General features: G+C 36.3%; 1 protein-coding gene across 8 annotated transcripts in view; it reads right to left on the bottom strand.

The window, feature by feature from the left end:
• The window catches only part of LOC101892444 (protein 4.1 homolog), a 121,446-nt gene extending 110,850 nt beyond the window's left edge, over positions 1 to 10,596 (bottom strand). For 4 of the 8 annotated variants that reach the window (XM_059127626.1, XM_059127629.1, XM_059127622.1 and 1 more), the window contains exon 1: positions 9,902 to 10,520. The gene's annotated coding sequence lies outside the window, so the exon portion shown is untranslated. Of the gene's footprint in view, positions 1 to 9,901 lie in introns of all 8 variants that reach the window. The other 4 variants (XM_059127627.1, XM_059127625.1, XM_059127623.1 and 1 more) reach the window with 3 other exon arrangements.
• Between the last annotated feature and the right edge of the window lie 12,079 nt (positions 10,597 to 22,675).

Here is a 22,675-nt window from a genome sequence, read left to right on the forward strand (position 1 = left end):
CTTTGAGCTATTAAAAACAAAATATGTTTTTGTGCCCCATATTGGGCGCCAAATTGAAAGAAAATGTAATTAATGAAACCGTAGTCATTTATTAAGAAGCCATACGACTTAAAAATATATTACGAAGAGTTAGCCAAGTAAATATCATAAAAAAGCAAACTGGCGCCCAACGTGATTTCGTATATTTATACTTAGAAAACAAGCAATGATAAAAATTTGGGAGTTGTCTTAGTTGAATTGTATTTTAAGGATTACTAGTCCTTCTTGGCATCCAATGCGGGATATTTTCAGCCAGAAATGTTGCCTGGAAAATTCCATGGAACATAAATGCAAGTTTTATTTTAATATGAGCCGTAGTTTAAAAGTTATGAGGTCATGAAGTGTAATCTTCAAAATCGCTTTGAGTTTTCAGACCGCCCACCTCTGTCTCTCTCCCTCTACTTTTTATTTTGATTAACCGCCGTTAAATTGCATTTAATGGTACTATATGACACTGTAGATGCTTCTTTGAGCCATTAAAAACAAAATATGTTTTTGTGCCCCATATTGGGCGCCAAATTAAAAGAAAATCTAATTAATGGAACCGTAGTCATTTATAAAGAAGCCATACGACTTAAAAATATATTACGAAGTGTTAGCCAATGAATTATCATAAGAAATCAAACTGGCGCCCAACGTGAGTTCGTATATTTAAACTCAGAAAAAAAGTAATGATAAGAATTCAGGAGTGTCTCAGTTGAATTGTATTTTAAGGATTACCAATGGCTACCAATGCGGGATATTTTCAGCCAGAAATGTTGCCTGGAAAATTCCATGGAACATAAATGCAAGTTTTATTTAAATACGAGCCGTAGTTTCAAAGTTATGAGGCCATGAGGTTTGTAATCTTGAAAATCGCTTGGGGCTAAAAGACCACCCCTGTCTCTCTTTAATTTTCTTTTTGATTAAACGCCATTAAATTCCCATGAAAGCAGTAAAAGAAATTAGCCATTTAGCCATCTCATCTGGCCATAAATCAGATTTATGGTAAAACTCTTCCTCACCGTTCACACCATGATGTATTTAAAAGATGGACACTCATTTGCCATCAAATGGTCATCATCAGTGGCATCGGCGAAAATTCACATTCACGGAACTCATGGGAAAAGCCATGGCCTCCTCAAATAGCCAAGAGATTTTCCCATATGAAATTATCAAGATTCAAAAAAATACACGCACATTTTCCCTCTCCCCCTCTCTTCCCCAAAAAAAGATATCCCAGGCAAACATATCCTGGGCCCAGACACATTTCTATTTTTTGTTTTTTTTTTTCGTTTCTTTTAAGGAAAGCTGACACTTTGACCTAAATATGAAAATGTTTGATAGTCCGTCATCACGTACGTGTGTATGATATGGCTGCTTCTTTTCGTCGTCTTCTTCTACTTCGGCTTCTAATGTTTTCCCCCCTATACCAAGTTGGCCTCACCTTAGCGACTTCCAGTTTTTTTTTTTTTTTTGGATCACCATAAAAATGATTGAGTACAATGCAGTGAGACTTTGTATAGCTGCCGTATGGATGATGACACTGACACTGATGGCTTTTTCTGTGGTATGTGTGTGCTTGGGCCACTTGGCCAAAGAACTTATGCCATGGCATATCTGTCTGTCTGTCTGTCTGCCCCCCTTCAAAATGGCACAGTAGAGAAATGAAATGTTTGCTTTTTTACTGTCTTACAAATTGTTAGTTGTTGTTGTTTATTTACTTGGTTGCCAGCAACACATCATAAATTTTATTCACCTAGACAACCTGAACATTGAATTACCCCTACCTCCCGCTCCCTGAAAAAAAGGGGAGTGTTCTTCATATATTTAATATTTAAACTTATAAAGCTTTTTAGAGAATGGGAAAAAAAGAAGAAGGTAAGAAGAGAAGTTTAATTTAATTTGAAAAATAGACGAAACATCAGCTTAGAATTCGGATAAATGCCAGGTCACACCTGGATAACCCACTGGCATTTATTGAAGTTCTCAGAGGGCAATTGTGAAGCCAAAAAGCAGGCTGGAGACAAAAGTGAGGAAGAATAAGGAAAATTGTTATGGAATTATAGAAAATTATCAGTAACGCTAAGAAAAATTCAGTTAAAGGTCTCACTTAAAGCCTTACTTAGATTTTCCTGCGTTGGGCGCCACTTAATTGTTAATGTATTTGATGGCTTTAATATCGCAATGTTTAAATGCTTCCAACGTCTGGCTTCGTGTCTAGGCACGGTTTCTATTCGAACTTTTTTTTAAGCAATTGATAAAGTAAAGAATTATGTGTGTTTGACCCACGTTGGGCGCCATTTAATGTTTGAGCATAATTCCTTATGGAAATCTCTTGTCCCAGTTGGGTTTCTCGATGGGAAATATTAACAAATACATTTGTTTTATTTTACATAATTCCTACTTGAGAGAATTAAGGCTGATTGACCCACGTTGGGCACCATTTTCAGTAATGCGACCTATGTAATCCTCTTGTTCCTGCAAGTTCTCTAGTTTGGAAACCTTTCCAAAAAACAGTAATTTTAAAACCACTATGTGTGATGGAACCACGTTGGGCGCCATTTGATGTTTGAGTATTATGTCCTTTGCAAACCTCCTGTTCGAGCAGGGTTTTAGTTTGGAAACCTTTCTAAATTCCGTTATTTTTAAAATTATTTATAAAGTAAAGATTTATTTGTGACTGACACACGTTGGGCGCCATTTTATGTTTTGGACAATATTGTCGCTGCAGGATGTTATGGGCTAGCGTATTTATTCTCGAGGATGAAAATCCTAACGAATCAGGTATTTTCGCATAATTCGTGAAGAAAATTGCTGTGTGTGATTGAACCACGTTGGGCGCCATTTAATATTTGAACAATATGTCCTATGCAAACTCTTATTCCGCCAATTTTCCCAACACAGTTATTTTAAAATAATTATTTTTGATTAACCCACGTTGGGCGCCATTTAATTTTTGAGCAATATGCCATATGCAAACCTCTTGTTCTGGTAGGGTTTCTAGTTAGGAAACCTTTCTCAATGCTGATATTTTTTCAACATAATTCATGAAGTAAAGGATTATTTGTGACTCACCCACGTTAGGCGCCATTTAATATTTTTAGCAATATTGTCGCTACAGTAAGTTCTGAACTGGTATACTTTGCCATGAGGATGAAACCCCTCGCGGTATTTTTGAGTAATTCGCGAAGTAATGGTTTGTATGTGATTGACCCACGTTGGGCGCCATTTTACGTTTTTGGGTATCAAACCCTACATTAGTAGACATAACAGCCATAACGAAAATCATTCGTTAAAGCTCGGAGTATCCAATTGAGGATACAGGTCGGGTATTAATTTTTCTCCTCAAGACCTTAACAATATTGTCACTGCAGGATTAATAGCTAGGAAGATATGAGCTGGCATACCTAGCAGCGAGGATAAAAACCCTCGCTGTATTTTTTGTAATTCCTGAAGTAATGGTATGTTTGGGATTAACCCACGTTGGGCGCCATTTAATCATTTTAGATCATCATTTTCGAACATTGATACCTACATTGCTAGGCATCAACTATAGCCATATCGAAAATGATTTGTTTAAACTCAGAGTCTCAAATTCTGTTTGGGCGCCATATATATTTTTTGGGTTGCAGATTCAGGACGGGTACTACTTTTTATCGATTTCCATGCTAAAATAAATTAATATATTTTTCCAGGTTTCACGAGAGATATAGGCGGTGAATTACACTTACATTTAAAGATTTACGTTGGGCGCCATTTAACTTTTATGGTCAAAGTTCTTTGGGCCTAACCCCAAAAACCAAAAAAACATGGTCAACCCCTTCTTACATTCTAAATTACGTTTCCAGGCCAAGATTTACAAACTGAGGGCTTACCACACGTTGGGCGCCACCACAATTTCGGAAGTTAATTTTCACTTCAAGATAAAACAATGCAACATAAATACATTTTTTCAAATTTTACGAATAATATTGACACCAAAAAACACTTAATTCAAAGATTCAGGTTGGGCGCCATTTAATTCAAGTACTCAAAAGTCCTTTTTGGTTTATTCGAATGGAAAAATCATTGTTTCAACCCCTACTTAAAATTGTTATCCTTTTTGCAATCACAGATTTACAAAACCTGAAAATAAGGGGTTTGACCCGCATTGGGCGCCACCACAATTTCAGAAGTTTATTTTCACTTCAAGATAAAACAATGCGCCATAAATATTTTTTTTCAGGTTCTACGGGAGATATTGACGTCAAAAAGCACTAAATTCAAAGCTTCAGGTTGGGCGCCATTTAATTCCTTTTTTGGTTTATTCGAATGGAAAAAACATTGTTGAGCACTACCTAAGATCGTTTTCAATCACAGATTAACAAAATCTGAAAAAGAGGATTTTCGGAAGTTTATTTTCACTTCAAGATAAAACAATGCTCCATTTAATTCAGGTTGGACGTCATTTATTTCAAATAGTTAAATTCCTTCCAATCACAGATTTACAAAATCTGAAATTTCACCGCTTTGGGCGCCATTTAATTTTTGAGATAAATATATTTTTCCAGGTTTTATGGCAGGTATGGACTCCAAAATACTAACATTTAAAGACTTATGTTGGGCACCATGAAACTTAAACCTTAATAACCTTAGCCTGACCCCCTGGCCTCACATCTGAATTATATTTCTAATTCCATTTTCATTCAAAATCCATACAAATAACATTTCCCTAATTAGCAGAAAATTTATCAAACCCCTTAATAGCGGCCATCACGACCCGTACTGTCTAAACAATCGACATTAGCCATAAATTTGGCGTTCTCGTTTACAAACATTTGCCATGGACATTCTATATGTGTGTGTTCTGATAGCCATACACATACATGTGCATGAATATTTTTGTTCATCACAAAAATACAAAACATTTGCTATCGACCCTGAATCTTATAAAAAACTGACGTCATGCTTTTTTGGGAACAACAACAGCAGCAGCAGACAACATTAAAATTTTAAATTGAATTTCTCAAAAAAAATGTGTTTCGATTTTTTTATTTATTTTTTTTTTTTTTTAAATCATGAGAACAAAACTTTTTTTGGTGGTGACAAGTTTTCTGTGCAACGGAATTGAATAAAATAACCATTCAAATTCATTCAATTTTTCAAATGAATTTCAAATTAAAATTCAATTTTAATGCCTTGTATTTCCCCTTCAAGCAACATTTGTAACGTGCTTGATGATGGCACTTCAAATCGAGTGCTTCCATGAGTTTCCTACTCACTTTGTAATATAAAAACAACAAAACATTACTTTGAGAAGTTGTTGTTTTTGTTTCGCCCTTTTTCCTTTTGCATTAATTTCTCCCTCTGGGAAAGTGTCAAATTTTTGTCAAGCGGTTGGTTAAAAATCCCTTAAGTCTATCAAATACTTCTTTGTTGCAAACAAGGCTTTACACTTCGTTCATCAAATGCCTACCAAATACAAAAGCGAACCCTTTCCTTTGCGGGCCGCAGACGAACAAAAGAAGAAGCAAAGAAAGTAACACCCAATCCAAAGTGAATGCGGCAGACCAGGCAAAACACCCCAACTGCCAAAAATACATTTTTGCGCGCTAATATTTCTAAGTGTCTCTATTTCTCAGTGAATTGATGAGAGCGCGCGAGAGAGAGAGGTGTTTATTTATGCCTATATTTCTTGGGATAAAAACAAAACAAACACAAGAAACACAAATCAAAACAGCTTATGTTTTATTTGTCTTTGAAAAAAAGTAAAAGAAAGTCGAAAGGGTATCAAAAAAGCGGGACAATAGCAACACCCAACCCAATTCTACTCAGCCAGACTCAGTATCAAAGGAGTTAACAGCACACCACAATGTTCTCATTGAGTATGTGAGGAAAAGGGATGAGAGATAATATAACTTGTTTGTGGCATAAATTTCAAGCCTCAAAAAAATCTTCCATAACTCTGCTATGAACTTCCTCCCTTTTCTCCCCTGAACAAAAAAAAAAACACCTAAACTCTTAGAGTAAAAATCTCCATTGTTTTTGTGTTAACCCTGTTCTCCAATTGTACGTTTATTAAGAACCCCTTGCATTGGTGTTGGTGTTATTGTTACCATTCTTATTGTTGTTAATAGCAACAGTCAACATAAACTCAGTTGAAATCCCCGGCCAGCAAGCTATAGCAAATCAAAGAAGTGGCAGAGAGAGAAAAAAAATAATTCTCTCTTCTTCTGTGTGTTTCCCATTAAAGAGTAAAACACACATTCTTTTCTGTTTTTTCGTGTTCTGTTTTGAACCCAGCACATTTCTAAACAAGAAATGTGGCTAAAACACCAAATGCCTTGTTGTTGTTTTTGTTGTGGCACAAAAAAAAACGAATAAGAGGAAAATTAAGTAAAGCAAAGCCACAGAATAAAATTATAACAGGCGTCACAACAACAAATAATTATAACACCGTCTGAGAGTAACCAACACCGAGCAAAACAGAGCAGAGAGAGAGAGGGACAGAGAATAACAAGAGTTGGTTTATGTTAAAATAGCAGTAGTTTTAGGAATGGAAATTACTTTGGGCAACAGATAACACATTTTAAAAGGAATTATTGAATCTAAAGTAAGGCAGGGCTATTTAAATCTATTCTAATAAGACCGTTGAAGAGCGAATTTTGAGGTTATGTGTCATAGATTGAGGTTTTGAGAATCGCTGACTTGTTTCCCATGTTATGACAGACATAAGTATTGGTCTGAATGGAATCAGACGTTATTTTCGCGTTTACTGAGCTCCATGGATACTCAAAATTTTAACCCTTTGCGGGTGAGGTACCAGAAGGAATGGTCCGATCTCTTTATAACATACCATTTGATGATAGAAATATTGAGATGTACCAAGTCTGAATGGAATCGGATGTTATTTTCTCGTTTTCTGAGCTCTATGGATACTCAAAATTTTGACCCTTTGTGGGAGAGGTACCAGAAGAAATTGTCCGATCTCTACCATCTTTATAACATACCTTGTGTTGATAGAAATATTGATATGTACCAATTCTGAATGGAATCTGATGTTAATTTCACGTTTTATGAGCTTCATGAATATTCAAAATTTTGACACCTTGTGGTGAAAGTACAAGAAGGAGTGGATCGATATTTCCCATCTTCTCAGCAGATCTTGGGTAAATAAAAATATTGTGATGTGTGAAATATGACGAGAAGCGAATGCTTATTTCGGATTTTATAATCGATTGGTTTATTCAAAATTTTGACCCTTTGTGGGAGAGGTACCAGAAGAAAATGTCCGAACTCTACCATCTTTATAACATACCTTGTGTTGATAGAAATATTGATATGTATCAAGTCTGAATGGAATCTGATGTTAATTTCACGTTTTATGAGCTTCATGAATATTCAAAATTTTGACACCTTGTGGGGAAGGTATCAGAAAGAGTGGATCGATATATCCCATCTTCTCAGCAGATCTTGGTTTAATAAAAATATTGTGATGTGTGAAATACGACGAGAACCGAATGCTTATTTTGGATTTTATGATCGCTTTGGTTATTCAAAACTTTGACGCTTTGTGGCGGAGGTATCAGATGAAATTGACCGACCTCTAGCATACTTATAACAGATATTGTGTTGATGGAAATATTGGGATGTGCCAAGTCTGAAAGGAATCGTATGTTAATTTCGTGTTTTATGGACTTCAAATTCAAAATTTTGAACCTTTGTGGGGTATGTATCAGAAGGAGTGCACCAATATATTCCATCTTCACATCAGACCTTGGATTAATAAAAATACTGTGCTGTGTGTAATTTAAAGACAATCAGCCACTTACATTACATTTTATAAAAGTTATAATTATTCCAAATTTTGACCCTTTGTGGGGCAGGTACTTGATGGAGTGGACGGATATTGTCCATTTTCGCACCTGACCTACAACATATGCAAATATTGGGATTTGCAAAATTGGAGCAAAATCGGAATATCCGTTCACTTTCTGTGCAAAAAAAAATTCTTTAAAATTTTCGAGCTTTTGTGGGGAAGGTACCAGAAAGAGTGGGCCGATATTACCCATCTCCAAACTCGATCTAAGTTTGACAATAATATTACGATGTACCAAGTTTGGATCAAATCGGATACTCCCTTCGAGGGTTATCGTGCGCACCAGCAAGACAAACAGACAGGCAGATGGACGGATGGACATCGCTAGATCGACTTTAAATGTCGTGAAACGGATTTGTTCCAAAGAGACCTGGTGTCTAAACCGTTATAACGATGAGACACGTTTTGGCCGTATCAAAAAGTATATATACACTCTGTAACTGAGGATATAACTGGCTGATGGTATAAAAAAAAGAAAGGAACAAAACAGCCGACCTTAATTTTCGACTATGTATCCGTATTTTGGAGGTCTTTTGAAAAAGTACAATATTTATGCTCCGTTCCAGTACATGAAAGAATCTACAAGTCTTGCAATTTGTTTTCGATATCATAAATGGAAAATCGGTTATCGTAGTAAAAAAAACTTTTACATTCATGCAGTTCTGGAACAGACTATTAACTAATTTTTAATTGGAAAAATGTTTTAGGTTCTGTTAAATAGAATGCAATCGTTATTATCGCTCTGGCTTCCTTATTTAGTTATCGACATAATTCGATCTAGCTTACCCTTGTACATTTACAGCATAGCGAATTTAGTAAGCCCTGTGAATTAGGGTTGCACAACTATATCAAAGATCAATGGATTTCCCTTGATAATTTTCTGGAATGAAGTCTATAAATATTAGTGCATTTTAAAAATCAAAAACCTCTGCTATTTTTTCGAGCAAAACTGTAACATCAAGACCAGAAGCCAACGGATATAAGCCATAATAGAGAGGGAATTTTACCAAAACACTTGAATGTCTGGCTGACTGGCTTAAATAACAAACACTTGCACACTCACACACACATATGCCAAATGACGGCAGAACAAAACAAAAAAAATAAGAACAACGAACTTGATTGCAAAGAGCGGTCAAAAATATTCTCTCCCTCAGAAGATATATGACTAAGTAAGGGACTGACTGTCTGTTTGACTACATGACCAAATGACAGTCACTGAATGATTGACTGACTGGCTGACTAATGAAATGACTGACTCGTCTGTTGTTGTTGTTTAGCTCCCTTTTTTCTAACAATTTGTTGGGCCTCTGTTATTTGTGGTGTTGTTGTTCTTGTTTTTATTTGTGTAATGATTGTTGTGAAATATTGTGAGCGAGAGAGAGCATTTGAGTATCTATGTGACAGACCGAAAATAAGAATTGTGTGAGTGGTTTGCTTGAATGATTTTTGTTATTGTTGTGATTTGGTGGCCTGGCCTGGCTGGCAGTTGTTACCGCGCGCCATTGGTATCTGTATGAATTTTAGACTATGAAGTCATACCAAGGCAGGCATGCTATTTGGCGTTTTCCTTTTGGCGTTTTCTTCTTTGGGGTTTCTTTTCTCTCTCTCTGTGTATTCTTTCTACTACTTGTTTTTCTTTGATGCCACTATTACTACTATGTTGCCGTTTCTTGACGGTTTGGATTGTTTGGGTTTTTAGTAGTGTTGTTGTTGCTGCTGCTGTTTGTAACCACTGAAACGTAAGCTTTTCTTGTTTTACTTTTTGTTTCTTCTTCTCATTGGCCGTCTTCTAAAGACAAGTTTTGAGTCTTTGGGCCAAGTAAGTTTTCTTAATGACTTCAAGTTGGATCGTATCGTCACCATCATCATCATCATGATGAAGACAATGATGATCAAGTCCCAGCATGTTAATGCTGGTGATGACGATGACGACGTTGTTAATTTATTTAACGGCCACAGCCCAAAAAAAACATGTTAATTTCTTGCGTTGTTGTTGTTGGTATTTGTAGAAAAAATTACCTTTTTTTGTTAAAGAAAAAAATTAAAGTTGAAATCTTGTGTAGATTTTTTGTTGTTGCTGTACGTGGTTGTTGCTGATGAATTTTCTATTCTTTAGTTCACTCGCATTTATTTTGATTTGGCTTGGGTTTTTCTTTTAAGCTTCAAGCAAATTTCCCACACAATTTATTTTTTTGTTTGCCTGTAACAATTAAACAATTTTTGATTATTATTTTTCTTCTTCTTGTTGTTGTTAATGATAGATTTCCGTTTTTCTTCATGCAATAGATTGGGAGGAAATCCACACAAAACACTAGCTAGGCATTTTTGTTGTGAAAATCAACACAACAATCTCAAAGAATGGGTATTTGACACTTCTTTAGATTTCTATTTTTTTTTTCAATTTCTTAGACGCGTCGTTTTTTTAATTTCGTTTTTGTTAAATATTTTTTTGCAGCGTTTGTTTTCAATAAATTCAAGAAGACGACAGGGCATAAAGATTTGTTGAATGCCTTCTAAATTTTTTTCTTTTGGTTTTTGTTGTTGGTTGCTTGGTTTTGCTTACTTTTTTCACATTCGCTAACTGAAAAAAGTACAAACGCACGACACGAACAATATACTCGAACTGACTGAACTGAACTGTTCCCTTTAGGAAACTTGTCATGGCAGCAAAAGAAAACTTAACTAGCCCCAAAAGATATTAACGTGTATGTGGCGAACACACACACCCAGCGAGAGAGGACATTTGATTCTCTCTTGCACTCACGGTTTCTCCATCAAAACAACACCCTAATTTTGTGGCAAACAAATTGAATACAGTGTTTCTTATTGGAGGAGCCAGTCAAATAAGAAACCAAAAACACAGAGAGTTCCTCGCACTCTCTCTCTCTCTCTCCGCACACTCACAAACACTTCGGCGGGGATTTTGTATCTGTGAGATTTGCTCTCCATTCCAATTTGCCTTCCCTGCTAGTGCGTGTAATTTTCGCACATGAAAGTGTTTTGTTGTAGTATGTCTTCTTTAGTACAGTTATCTTCTTGACGCATTGTTGCTCTATCTCTTGCTCTCTCTCTCTATCCGTAAGGTGGTTGTTGTGTTTGCGTTGTTTGTATTGTGCCACCGTCAATTGATGGGGAGCAGCCCAGTTGCAAATGTGTATGGTGCTCCATCATTATTGCATGCTCTCCATTCCTCATTTACTCTAGGGAGGTAGTGATGCATAGGTCGACAATCGATAAATCGGTTTTATCATTTGATATTTGCAACATTTGACAAAGTAGGCGATGCACATTGATTTTTTTCACTTTAAAACGACAATGAATTTTTCTTGAAATTAAAAGTAAAAATTATGAAAAAATAAGGAAGTTAAATAAAGAAAATGTCACAAATAATATAAGGTGTGAGTAAATAAACAGCTTAAAGTCTTCTCATTGCATATTTTGTGACATATCGTAAAGGGATTCTTTAGTCGTTTCCCTTATAATTTGACATTAATACACCTAGCCATGGTGGAACGTGAATATAGATTTTTACTGTCATATCTCGAAAACTATGATAGATATAGAAAGATTTTTAATTTGTCAGATGGGTAAAGAAATGTAGCATTTACAAATCAAATTCAAACCTACATATGAGATCTTGTGCAGAAAGGTGATAGAGAAGGCCCCCTTTCCGTCCCTAATTTGGTACTTGATCAGACTCAATAATTTTTTTTATGTTATTGGACTGAGAAAAAGTATTGATGTGATCCGAAACTACAAGAACTTAAAAAGAGTTTTACTACAAGAAACGATTTTCTCTTTTTGATATCGAAAAAAATTGCAAGAATAGAAGATTCTTACAAGTTCTGGAACGTAGCGTATATTTGAGCAAAACATGAAACAACATATGCCGAATTACAATAACTTTAAGAAAATGTGATCTAAACGGTTAAAATGCCGAATATCGGGAGGTAAAGTTATATTCAGGGTGAGATGAAAAAACTGCAACCAACTTCAGACTGCTCTCATTTCTAAGCCACTCCTCCGACAGCTGTTAAAATTATTCCAGTGACAGCTCATTATATTGTTTACAAGCGTACAAAAGCATTTTGGTGAGAATTTTCCAGAAAAAAAGTTATTCATGATAGAATTCAAGCGTGATAGTGTAATTTCTTCATATTTGGCTGGAGAACCACAAGTGGCTATCGTTAAAGCACTCCAGCATTTAAATGTGAATAAATCTTTTGTGTCTCTTACTATCGCCCGACGTCAAGGAAGTGGGCGGAAGAAAACAGCAACATCAACTGAAATGGTTCGAAAAGTAAAGAAGCGACTTGATCGAAACCCGCATCGCAGTAACCGAAAAATGGCTCGTGAGCTGAACATATCGCAATATTCCATTCGGCAAATATTGAAAAATGAGCTCGGTGTAAAGCCATTGAAATTCCAAAAAGGTGCAAGAACTAACACCGCAACAGGAAGAAACTAAACTCAAAAGAGCTAAAGAGTTGCTTGGTTTGGCCGAAATTGGTGAACTGCCGAATTTGGTTTTCTCCGATGAGAAAACGTACGTTGTCGACCAGTTTGTAAACAAACAAAATGATAGTGTTTACTTGCCAAAGAGGTCAGCTGAAAATGTGCACTTTCGGTTGGCCACCAGAACTCAAGCGTCGGTGATGGTGTGAGCCGCCATAACAGCCGATGGTCGCTTTCCGCTCGTATTAATCGACCATGGCATCAGAATAAATCCCGAATATTATCGCGAAAATATTTTGGAGGAAATATTTTGGTTGGGCACGCAAACATTTTGGCCGCAGACCTTGGACATTCGAAGAAGATTCGGCACGCGCCACCCAATAATGGTTACGAAATGAAGTTCCTCGCTTCATTTCCAGCGCACAACACAATGGCCACCAAAAACTCCGGAACTCCAATCCGTTGGACTATTGAGTCTGGAGTATTTTGGAAAGCAAGGTTGGCACTAAAAATACCAAAGTGTCGATCACCTCAAGCAAGCGCTTCGCCGGGAATGGGCCAAAATACCGCAGAGCAACATTCGGGCAGCGTGTGTGTGGTTTCATTGGCCGTTTGAAGGCCATAATTCGTGCCAAAGGTGACCAATTCGAACAAATCTAAACTTAAACTAAATTTTGATGCTATTTCCAACATTTTTTGCATTCATTCAATAAAATTTAAAAAAATAAATATATAAAAATCAGCGTTTGACTTTGTTGTAGTTTTTTATCGCACCCTGTAAAAGGCAAATCGAACGAAGATATATATGGGAGCTTTATCTAAATTTTAACCGATTATCTTCAATTTCAATAGGGTTCGCCTTCTTGGGTCAAGCAAATGACTTGTGCACAGTTTCATCTGGATCGAAAAATAAATGCGACCTATACTTTGTTTAAAAAATACATGGACAGACAGCGGACGGACAGACATGCATACATCGACACAGAATGTGATTTAATGCAGTTCATCAAAAGGAGCTATGGGCCTATCTCTTTTCCTTCTGCCTGTTACAAATAAATACACAAAGACATAATATCCTGACCAACTTGTGGTATAGGGTATAAATATTGAAATGCATGCTCCATAGCATGGCGGAGGTTATAAATATATTTAATTAAACCTTCTGGGTTTGACTTTCTTCAACTATCACAAAAAGTGAACTTTCGATCTATGTATCCCTGTCTGTTGGCTATGTTGCATGGCTGTTAAATACAGATGGTGGGTTTTGTTTCACACTCAATGGGGACTGCATTACCGACGCGAAATGTTAGCGCATTTTTTAACATTTTTGTTAAAAAGTTACAAATTCTTGGTTCAGTGGGATGGTACTCACTTCCTTTGAATACAAATAACGTGCAGAAACAGGACATAAATGGTAGGATATCCAAATAATTGAATTTTTTGTCTTCTAAATCATTTAATTTAAATTCAGATTTGCAGAAATTAAAAATATGAAAGGCATACAGAGTAGCTTTTAGTTTTGATCAATGGCATTTTCATTGAGACCACAGCTTCCTTTGGTCATTGGACACAAATGTCTTAAAGTTGCAGAGAAAGTAAAAATGAGATAATCTAAGAGCTATGAACAATGCTTATGTTTTCTGGTCTATATTCCTCCCAAGACCTTGCACCTGATGATTGGCAGAAGATAATTCACTTCATGCTCTGGGGGTTCATTCTCTTGGCTTCGTGATGGTGGTAGCGGCTGTGAACTATGGTTTGAAGAAGCTGTAAAATCTAGAAGAGTTCACCATGGTTTCGTGATGGTGGTAGCGGCTGTGAACTATGGTTTGAAGAAGCTGTAAAATCTAGAAGAGTTCAGGGGCCACCTATTAAAAAAGAAAACACCTCCATTTAACATTTTTTTACGTTCATTGTGTTTTCGTTCTTTTTTATTTATTTATTAAGCTTGAATCTTAAATTTAACATCATAATCTTATATACTACAATATTTATATGTTTTTATTTCCAATATTTTATTAACTTGTTCTTTTTTTCATACAAACATTTCACACACACAGACAAACACTCACTGGACAAAAAAAAACACTGCAACTATTGTGGTATTTTACAAAAATACACATGTGACGATCGCTACAAATTCTCGTTTTTAGTTTCCTAGTTTCTCATTCCCTTTAAGGATTTCCATCTCCTGGAAGGAGCAGGAAGATTTATTAAGCATATTTAAAAACATAAACAAAATAAATGCAAGAGTCGTTGTGTACGGCAGAGGGAGGGGAGGCGAATTGGTACCACCTACCACCCCTACCCCTCCTGGTTACATTTGTGTTGAGTGGTAATGATGAGGACTTCCATAGAGCAATGGAACTTCTGAGGGTCTTTTACTGAACACCTACCCTTTTTTAAGATACTATTCCTAAGGTGAAAGATATGCTCTGTTCCAGAACTGCAAGAATATGATACTTTTTTACAAAGATAACCGATTTTCCTTTTATGAAATCGAAAAAAATAGCAAAACTAGTGGATCATTGCAGGTACTGGAACAGACCAATGTTTTAAGAGTCATCGTGACGAAAGCAACTTCGCTTTTTAAAATAACTTCTAAGCATATTTCATTAATAGAGGCCCTTTGACAAGTTCATGTACCGGCAGAGGAACTTTCAGTGGATTTTTTCTCTGCAAGACCTCTAAAGGGTATCTAATTGATAGAAATTCCTTGTGAGAGAGGCCCTTCTTAAAAAAGAGCTTTTGTAATTTAAATAACTTTTTTTGCTTTCAGAATTACTTCAAAAAAGGGGGTCTCTTCGCTAAATCCCCTTTGAAAGATTCAGTTTCAAGGGAACAGTAGTCTTCAAAGTTCTTCTTTTAAATGTCCTCGAAATGTCTTATACCTTATGAATAGTATCTTATGAAGGTAGGCGTTCCTTCATAAGATACTATTCTTAAGATGTAAGACATTTTGACGTTCTTGGGTGGACAAGACTTCGAATATTAAAAGAAGAACTTCTAAGGGTCTTTTATTAATAGAGGACCTTCGACATGTCCATATACCGGCAGAGGAACTTTGAATGAATTCTTTTTTTGCAAGATCTCTAAAAGTTATTTTATTGACAGAAACTTTTGTTGGGAGCAGACTTTGTTGGGCCTTCTTTTGGTAGATCTTCGTGGGATCTTCATGCGAAAACATCAAATAGTCTTCTGTGAGCATAGTATGGAGGGTACATTGAGTTTGTCCTTCCGTTTGTAACACCTCGAAATATACATTTTAGACCCCAAACAGTATATATATTCTGGATCAGAATAAAATTCTATGACGAATTAGCGATGTCCGTCCGTCTGTGGAGTCACTCTAGCTTCCGAACGAAATGAAGTAGGTTGATAAAATTTTACTCAAATGTATATTATGTCTGCAGATCTTTTGGTATTGAAAATGGGAGATGTAGGTCCACGTTTTGATATAGTCCCTATATAATGGTACCTGCCTATTTTCGGTATTTTGGTAATAAAGCGGCATTATTCACCGGAAATGTTTCAAATGTGGTATTTGAAGTTCGTAATGGATGCTACAGCCTATGACAGAAAATTATCCGTGCTTGTCCACGCCTTCGTATGGCCCCCATATATCGGCACCTCCCTATCGCCGTATAGACCCTAATGTAACGGCTACATTCGGTATTTTTAAGATTTTAACAGAATTTTTAACGGATTTTATTTTTTTGAAAATTGCCAAATTAGTCCCAAATGGTGGAGGGTATTCAAAGTTCGGTCCGTCGAATTTAGAGATTTTTTACTTTTTTGTTTTCAGAAGACCTTCAAGGGAAGACCTATAGAAAACACTTTTAAAGGCCCACTGTCTATAGAAGATAATTGAAGGAACACATGTTTATAGAAGACATTCAGACGGTCTTTTGATTATGGAAGAGCTCCAAGAGATCTTCTGTCTATAGAAGACCTTTTTAAGGTCCTCGAAGGAACTTCTGTTTATAGAAGACATTCAGTAGGTCTTTTGAGATAACAAAAGATCTTTAAAAAATCTAGTGCTTATAGAAGACACTCCTTCCACTTTCAGACACTCCTCAGTCTTTACCAAACCATCTATGGAAGAACTTAAAAAGTTCTTCAAACTATAGAAGATATTTGAAAAGTATTGTCTTTAGATGACCTTCAACAGTTGTTCTGTTCACAGAAGATCTTCAAAATGTCCCCTGTCTATAGGAGACCATCAAAAGGTATTCTATCAGATGACTTTCAAAAGGTCTCTATCTATACAAGATCTTCAAAGTGTCTATAGAAGACCTTTGAAGGGTTTTCGAAAGGACTTCTGTTTATAGAAGACATTCAGAAGGTCTTTTGATTATAAAAGATCTACTGTCTACAGAAGACGTTCAAACACTCAGTCTTTAAAAAACCTAAACCTTAAGGTCTTCTGCCTACAGTAGTTCTTTAAGCAGTCTTCTGTTTATGAAAGCCCTTAAAATATCATCTGTCCGATGACTATTCCAAGCTCTTCTCTCTAGAAGAGTTTCAAAAATGCGTCAGACTATAGAAAATATTTAAAAAGTATTGTCTTTAGATGACCTTCATCAGTTGTTCTGTTCGCAGAAGACCTTCAAAAGGCTTTCTCTCTATAGAAGATCCTGAAAAAGTCTATAAAAGACCCTCAAAAGGTCTTTGACCTATAGTAGACACTCAAAAGGTCTTCGATCTATAAAATACATTCAAAGCCCTACGACCTTCTAAGTTCCTCAGACTATATTTGAAAAGTATTCTGCCTATAGAAGACCTTGAGCAGTTGTTCTGTTCATAGAAGACCTTTGAAATGCCTTCCATTTATAGAAGATATGTTTACCATCTATCCCCTCAAAAGTCTTCTATTTATAGACCTTCAAAAGTCCTCAGACTATAGAAGATATTTGAAAAGTATTCTGTCTATAGATGACCTTCAACAGTTGTTCTGTTCATAGAAGACCTTCAAATGGTCTTCTATCTATAGGAGATCTTCAAAAGGTGTTGTTTCTATAGAAGACCCTGAAAAGGTCTTCGATTTATAGAAGGCCCTCAAAAGGACTTCGATCCATAAAATACCTTCAAAGGCCTACTATTCATAGACCTTCAAAAGTCCTCAGACTATAGAAGATTTTTGAAAAGTATTCTGCCTATAGAAGACCTTGAACACTTGTTTTGTTCATAGAAGACCTTAACTTAAAAAGAGTTTTACTACAAGAAACGATTTTCTCTTTTTGATATCGAAAAAAATTGCAAGAATAGAAGATTCTTACAAGTTCTGGAACGTAGCGTATATTTGAGCAAAACATGAAACAACATATGCCGAATTACAATAACTTTAAGAAAATGTGATCTAAACGGTTAAAATGCCGAATATCGGGAGGTAAAGTTATATTCAGGGTGAGATGAAAAAACTGCAACCAACTTCAGACTGCTCTCATTTCTAAGCCACTCCTCCGACAGCTGTTAAAATTATTCCAGTGACAGCTCATTATATTGTTTACAAGCGTACAAAAGCATTTTGGTGAGAATTTTCCAGAAAAAAAGTTATTCATGATAGAATTCAAGCGTGATAGTGTAATTTCTTCATATTTGGCTGGAGAACCACAAGTGGCTATCGTTAAAGCACTCCAGCATTTAAATGTGAATAAATCTTTTGTGTCTCTTACTATCGCCCGACGTCAAGGAAGTGGGCGGAAGAAAACAGCAACATCAACTGAAATGGTTCGAAAAGTAAAGAAGCGACTTGATCGAAACCCGCATCGCAGTAACCGAAAAATGGCTCGTGAGCTGAACATATCGCAATATTCCATTCGGCAAATATTGAAAAATGAGCTCGGTGTAAAGCCATTGAAATTCCAAAAAGGTGCAAGAACTAACACCGCAACAGGAAGAAACTAAACTCAAAAGAGCTAAAGAGTTGCTTGGTTTGGCCGAAATTGGTGAACTGCCGAATTTGGTTTTCTCCGATGAGAAAACGTACGTTGTCGACCAGTTTGTAAACAAACAAAATGATAGTGTTTACTTGCCAAAGAGGTCAGCTGAAAATGTGCACTTTCGGTTGGCCACCAGAACTCAAGCGTCGGTGATGGTGTGAGCCGCCATAACAGCCGATGGTCGCTTTCCGCTCGTATTAATCGACCATGGCATCAGAATAAATCCCGAATATTATCGCGAAAATATTTTGGAGGAAATATTTTGGTTGGGCACGCAAACATTTTGGCCGCAGACCTTGGACATTCGAAGAAGATTCGGCACGCGCCACCCAATAATGGTTACGAAATGAAGTTCCTCGCTTCATTTCCAGCGCACAACACAATGGCCACCAAAAACTCCGGAACTCCAATCCGTTGGACTATTGAGTCTGGAGTATTTTGGAAAGCAAGGTTGGCACTAAAAATACCAAAGTGTCGATCACCTCAAGCAAGCGCTTCGCCGGGAATGGGCCAAAATACCGCAGAGCAACATTCGGGCAGCGTGTGTGTGGTTTCATTGGCCGTTTGAAGGCCATAATTCGTGCCAAAGGTGACCAATTCGAACAAATCTAAACTTAAACTAAATTTTGATGCTATTTCCAACATTTTTTGCATTCATTCAATAAAATTTAAAAAAATAAATATATAAAAATCAGCGTTTGACTTTGTTGTAGTTTTTTATCGCACCCTGTAAAAGGCAAATCGAACGAAGATATATATGGGAGCTTTATCTAAATTTTAACCGATTATCTTCAATTTCAATAGGGTTCGCCTTCTTGGGTCAAGCAAATGACTTGTGCACAGTTTCATCTGGATCGAAAAATAAATGCGACCTATACTTTGTTTAAAAAATACATGGACAGACAGCGGACGGACAGACATGCATACATCGACACAGAATGTGATTTAATGCAGTTCATCAAAAGGAGCTATGGGCCTATCTCTTTTCCTTCTGCCTGTTACAAATAAATACACAAAGACATAATATCCTGACCAACTTGTGGTATAGGGTATAAATATTGAAATGCATGCTCCATAGCATGGCGGAGGTTATAAATATATTTAATTAAACCTTCTGGGTTTGACTTTCTTCAACTATCACAAAAAGTGAACTTTCGATCTATGTATCCCTGTCTGTTGGCTATGTTGCATGGCTGTTAAATACAGATGGTGGGTTTTGTTTCACACTCAATGGGGACTGCATTACCGACGCGAAATGTTAGCGCATTTTTTAACATTTTTGTTAAAAAGTTACAAATTCTTGGTTCAGTGGGATGGTACTCACTTCCTTTGAATACAAATAACGTGCAGAAACAGGACATAAATGGTAGGATATCCAAATAATTGAATTTTTTGTCTTCTAAATCATTTAATTTAAATTCAGATTTGCAGAAATTAAAAATATGAAAGGCATACAGAGTAGCTTTTAGTTTTGATCAATGGCATTTTCATTGAGACCACAGCTTCCTTTGGTCATTGGACACAAATGTCTTAAAGTTGCAGAGAAAGTAAAAATGAGATAATCTAAGAGCTATGAACAATGCTTATGTTTTCTGGTCTATATTCCTCCCAAGACCTTGCACCTGATGATTGGCAGAAGATAATTCACTTCATGCTCTGGGGGTTCATTCTCTTGGCTTCGTGATGGTGGTAGCGGCTGTGAACTATGGTTTGAAGAAGCTGTAAAATCTAGAAGAGTTCACCATGGTTTCGTGATGGTGGTAGCGGCTGTGAACTATGGTTTGAAGAAGCTGTAAAATCTAGAAGAGTTCAGGGGCCACCTATTAAAAAAGAAAACACCTCCATTTAACATTTTTTTACGTTCATTGTGTTTTCGTTCTTTTTTATTTATTTATTAAGCTTGAATCTTAAATTTAACATCATAATCTTATATACTACAATATTTATATGTTTTTATTTCCAATATTTTATTAACTTGTTCTTTTTTTCATACAAACATTTCACACACACAGACAAACACTCACTGGACAAAAAAAAACACTGCAACTATTGTGGTATTTTACAAAAATACACATGTGACGATCGCTACAAATTCTCGTTTTTAGTTTCCTAGTTTCTCATTCCCTTTAAGGATTTCCATCTCCTGGAAGGAGCAGGAAGATTTATTAAGCATATTTAAAAACATAAACAAAATAAATGCAAGAGTCGTTGTGTACGGCAGAGGGAGGGGAGGCGAATTGGTACCACCTACCACCCCTACCCCTCCTGGTTACATTTGTGTTGAGTGGTAATGATGAGGACTTCCATAGAGCAATGGAACTTCTGAGGGTCTTTTACTGAACACCTACCCTTTTTTAAGATACTATTCCTAAGGTGAAAGATATGCTCTGTTCCAGAACTGCAAGAATATGATACTTTTTTACAAAGATAACCGATTTTCCTTTTATGAAATCGAAAAAAATAGCAAAACTAGTGGATCATTGCAGGTACTGGAACAGACCAATGTTTTAAGAGTCATCGTGACGAAAGCAACTTCGCTTTTTAAAATAACTTCTAAGCATATTTCATTAATAGAGGCCCTTTGACAAGTTCATGTACCGGCAGAGGAACTTTCAGTGGATTTTTTCTCTGCAAGACCTCTAAAGGGTATCTAATTGATAGAAATTCCTTGTGAGAGAGGCCCTTCTTAAAAAAGAGCTTTTGTAATTTAAATAACTTTTTTTGCTTTCAGAATTACTTCAAAAAAGGGGGTCTCTTCGCTAAATCCCCTTTGAAAGATTCAGTTTCAAGGGAACAGTAGTCTTCAAAGTTCTTCTTTTAAATGTCCTCGAAATGTCTTATACCTTATGAATAGTATCTTATGAAGGTAGGCGTTCCTTCATAAGATACTATTCTTAAGATGTAAGACATTTTGACGTTCTTGGGTGGACAAGACTTCGAATATTAAAAGAAGAACTTCTAAGGGTCTTTTATTAATAGAGGACCTTCGACATGTCCATATACCGGCAGAGGAACTTTGAATGAATTCTTTTTTTGCAAGATCTCTAAAAGTTATTTTATTGACAGAAACTTTTGTTGGGAGCAGACTTTGTTGGGCCTTCTTTTGGTAGATCTTCGTGGGATCTTCATGCGAAAACATCAAATAGTCTTCTGTGAGCATAGTATGGAGGGTACATTGAGTTTGTCCTTCCGTTTGTAACACCTCGAAATATACATTTTAGACCCCAAACAGTATATATATTCTGGATCAGAATAAAATTCTATGACGAATTAGCGATGTCCGTCCGTCTGTGGAGTCACTCTAGCTTCCGAACGAAATGAAGTAGGTTGATAAAATTTTACTCAAATGTATATTATGTCTGCAGATCTTTTGGTATTGAAAATGGGAGATGTAGGTCCACGTTTTGATATAGTCCCTATATAATGGTACCTGCCTATTTTCGGTATTTTGGTAATAAAGCGGCATTATTCACCGGAAATGTTTCAAATGTGGTATTTGAAGTTCGTAATGGATGCTACAGCCTATGACAGAAAATTATCCGTGCTTGTCCACGCCTTCGTATGGCCCCCATATATCGGCACCTCCCTATCGCCGTATAGACCCTAATGTAACGGCTACATTCGGTATTTTTAAGATTTTAACAGAATTTTTAACGGATTTTATTTTTTTGAAAATTGCCAAATTAGTCCCAAATGGTGGAGGGTATTCAAAGTTCGGTCCGTCGAATTTAGAGATTTTTTACTTTTTTGTTTTCAGAAGACCTTCAAGGGAAGACCTATAGAAAACACTTTTAAAGGCCCACTGTCTATAGAAGATAATTGAAGGAACACATGTTTATAGAAGACATTCAGACGGTCTTTTGATTATGGAAGAGCTCCAAGAGATCTTCTGTCTATAGAAGACCTTTTTAAGGTCCTCGAAGGAACTTCTGTTTATAGAAGACATTCAGTAGGTCTTTTGAGATAACAAAAGATCTTTAAAAAATCTAGTGCTTATAGAAGACACTCCTTCCACTTTCAGACACTCCTCAGTCTTTACCAAACCATCTATGGAAGAACTTAAAAAGTTCTTCAAACTATAGAAGATATTTGAAAAGTATTGTCTTTAGATGACCTTCAACAGTTGTTCTGTTCACAGAAGATCTTCAAAATGTCCCCTGTCTATAGGAGACCATCAAAAGGTATTCTATCAGATGACTTTCAAAAGGTCTCTATCTATACAAGATCTTCAAAGTGTCTATAGAAGACCTTTGAAGGGTTTTCGAAAGGACTTCTGTTTATAGAAGACATTCAGAAGGTCTTTTGATTATAAAAGATCTACTGTCTACAGAAGACGTTCAAACACTCAGTCTTTAAAAAACCTAAACCTTAAGGTCTTCTGCCTACAGTAGTTCTT

The sequence above is a fragment of the Musca domestica genome, unplaced genomic scaffold (assembly GCF_030504385.1).
Source record: "Musca domestica strain aabys unplaced genomic scaffold, Musca_domestica.polishedcontigs.V.1.1 46, whole genome shotgun sequence".
NCBI lineage: Eukaryota > Metazoa > Arthropoda > Insecta > Diptera > Muscidae > Musca > Musca domestica.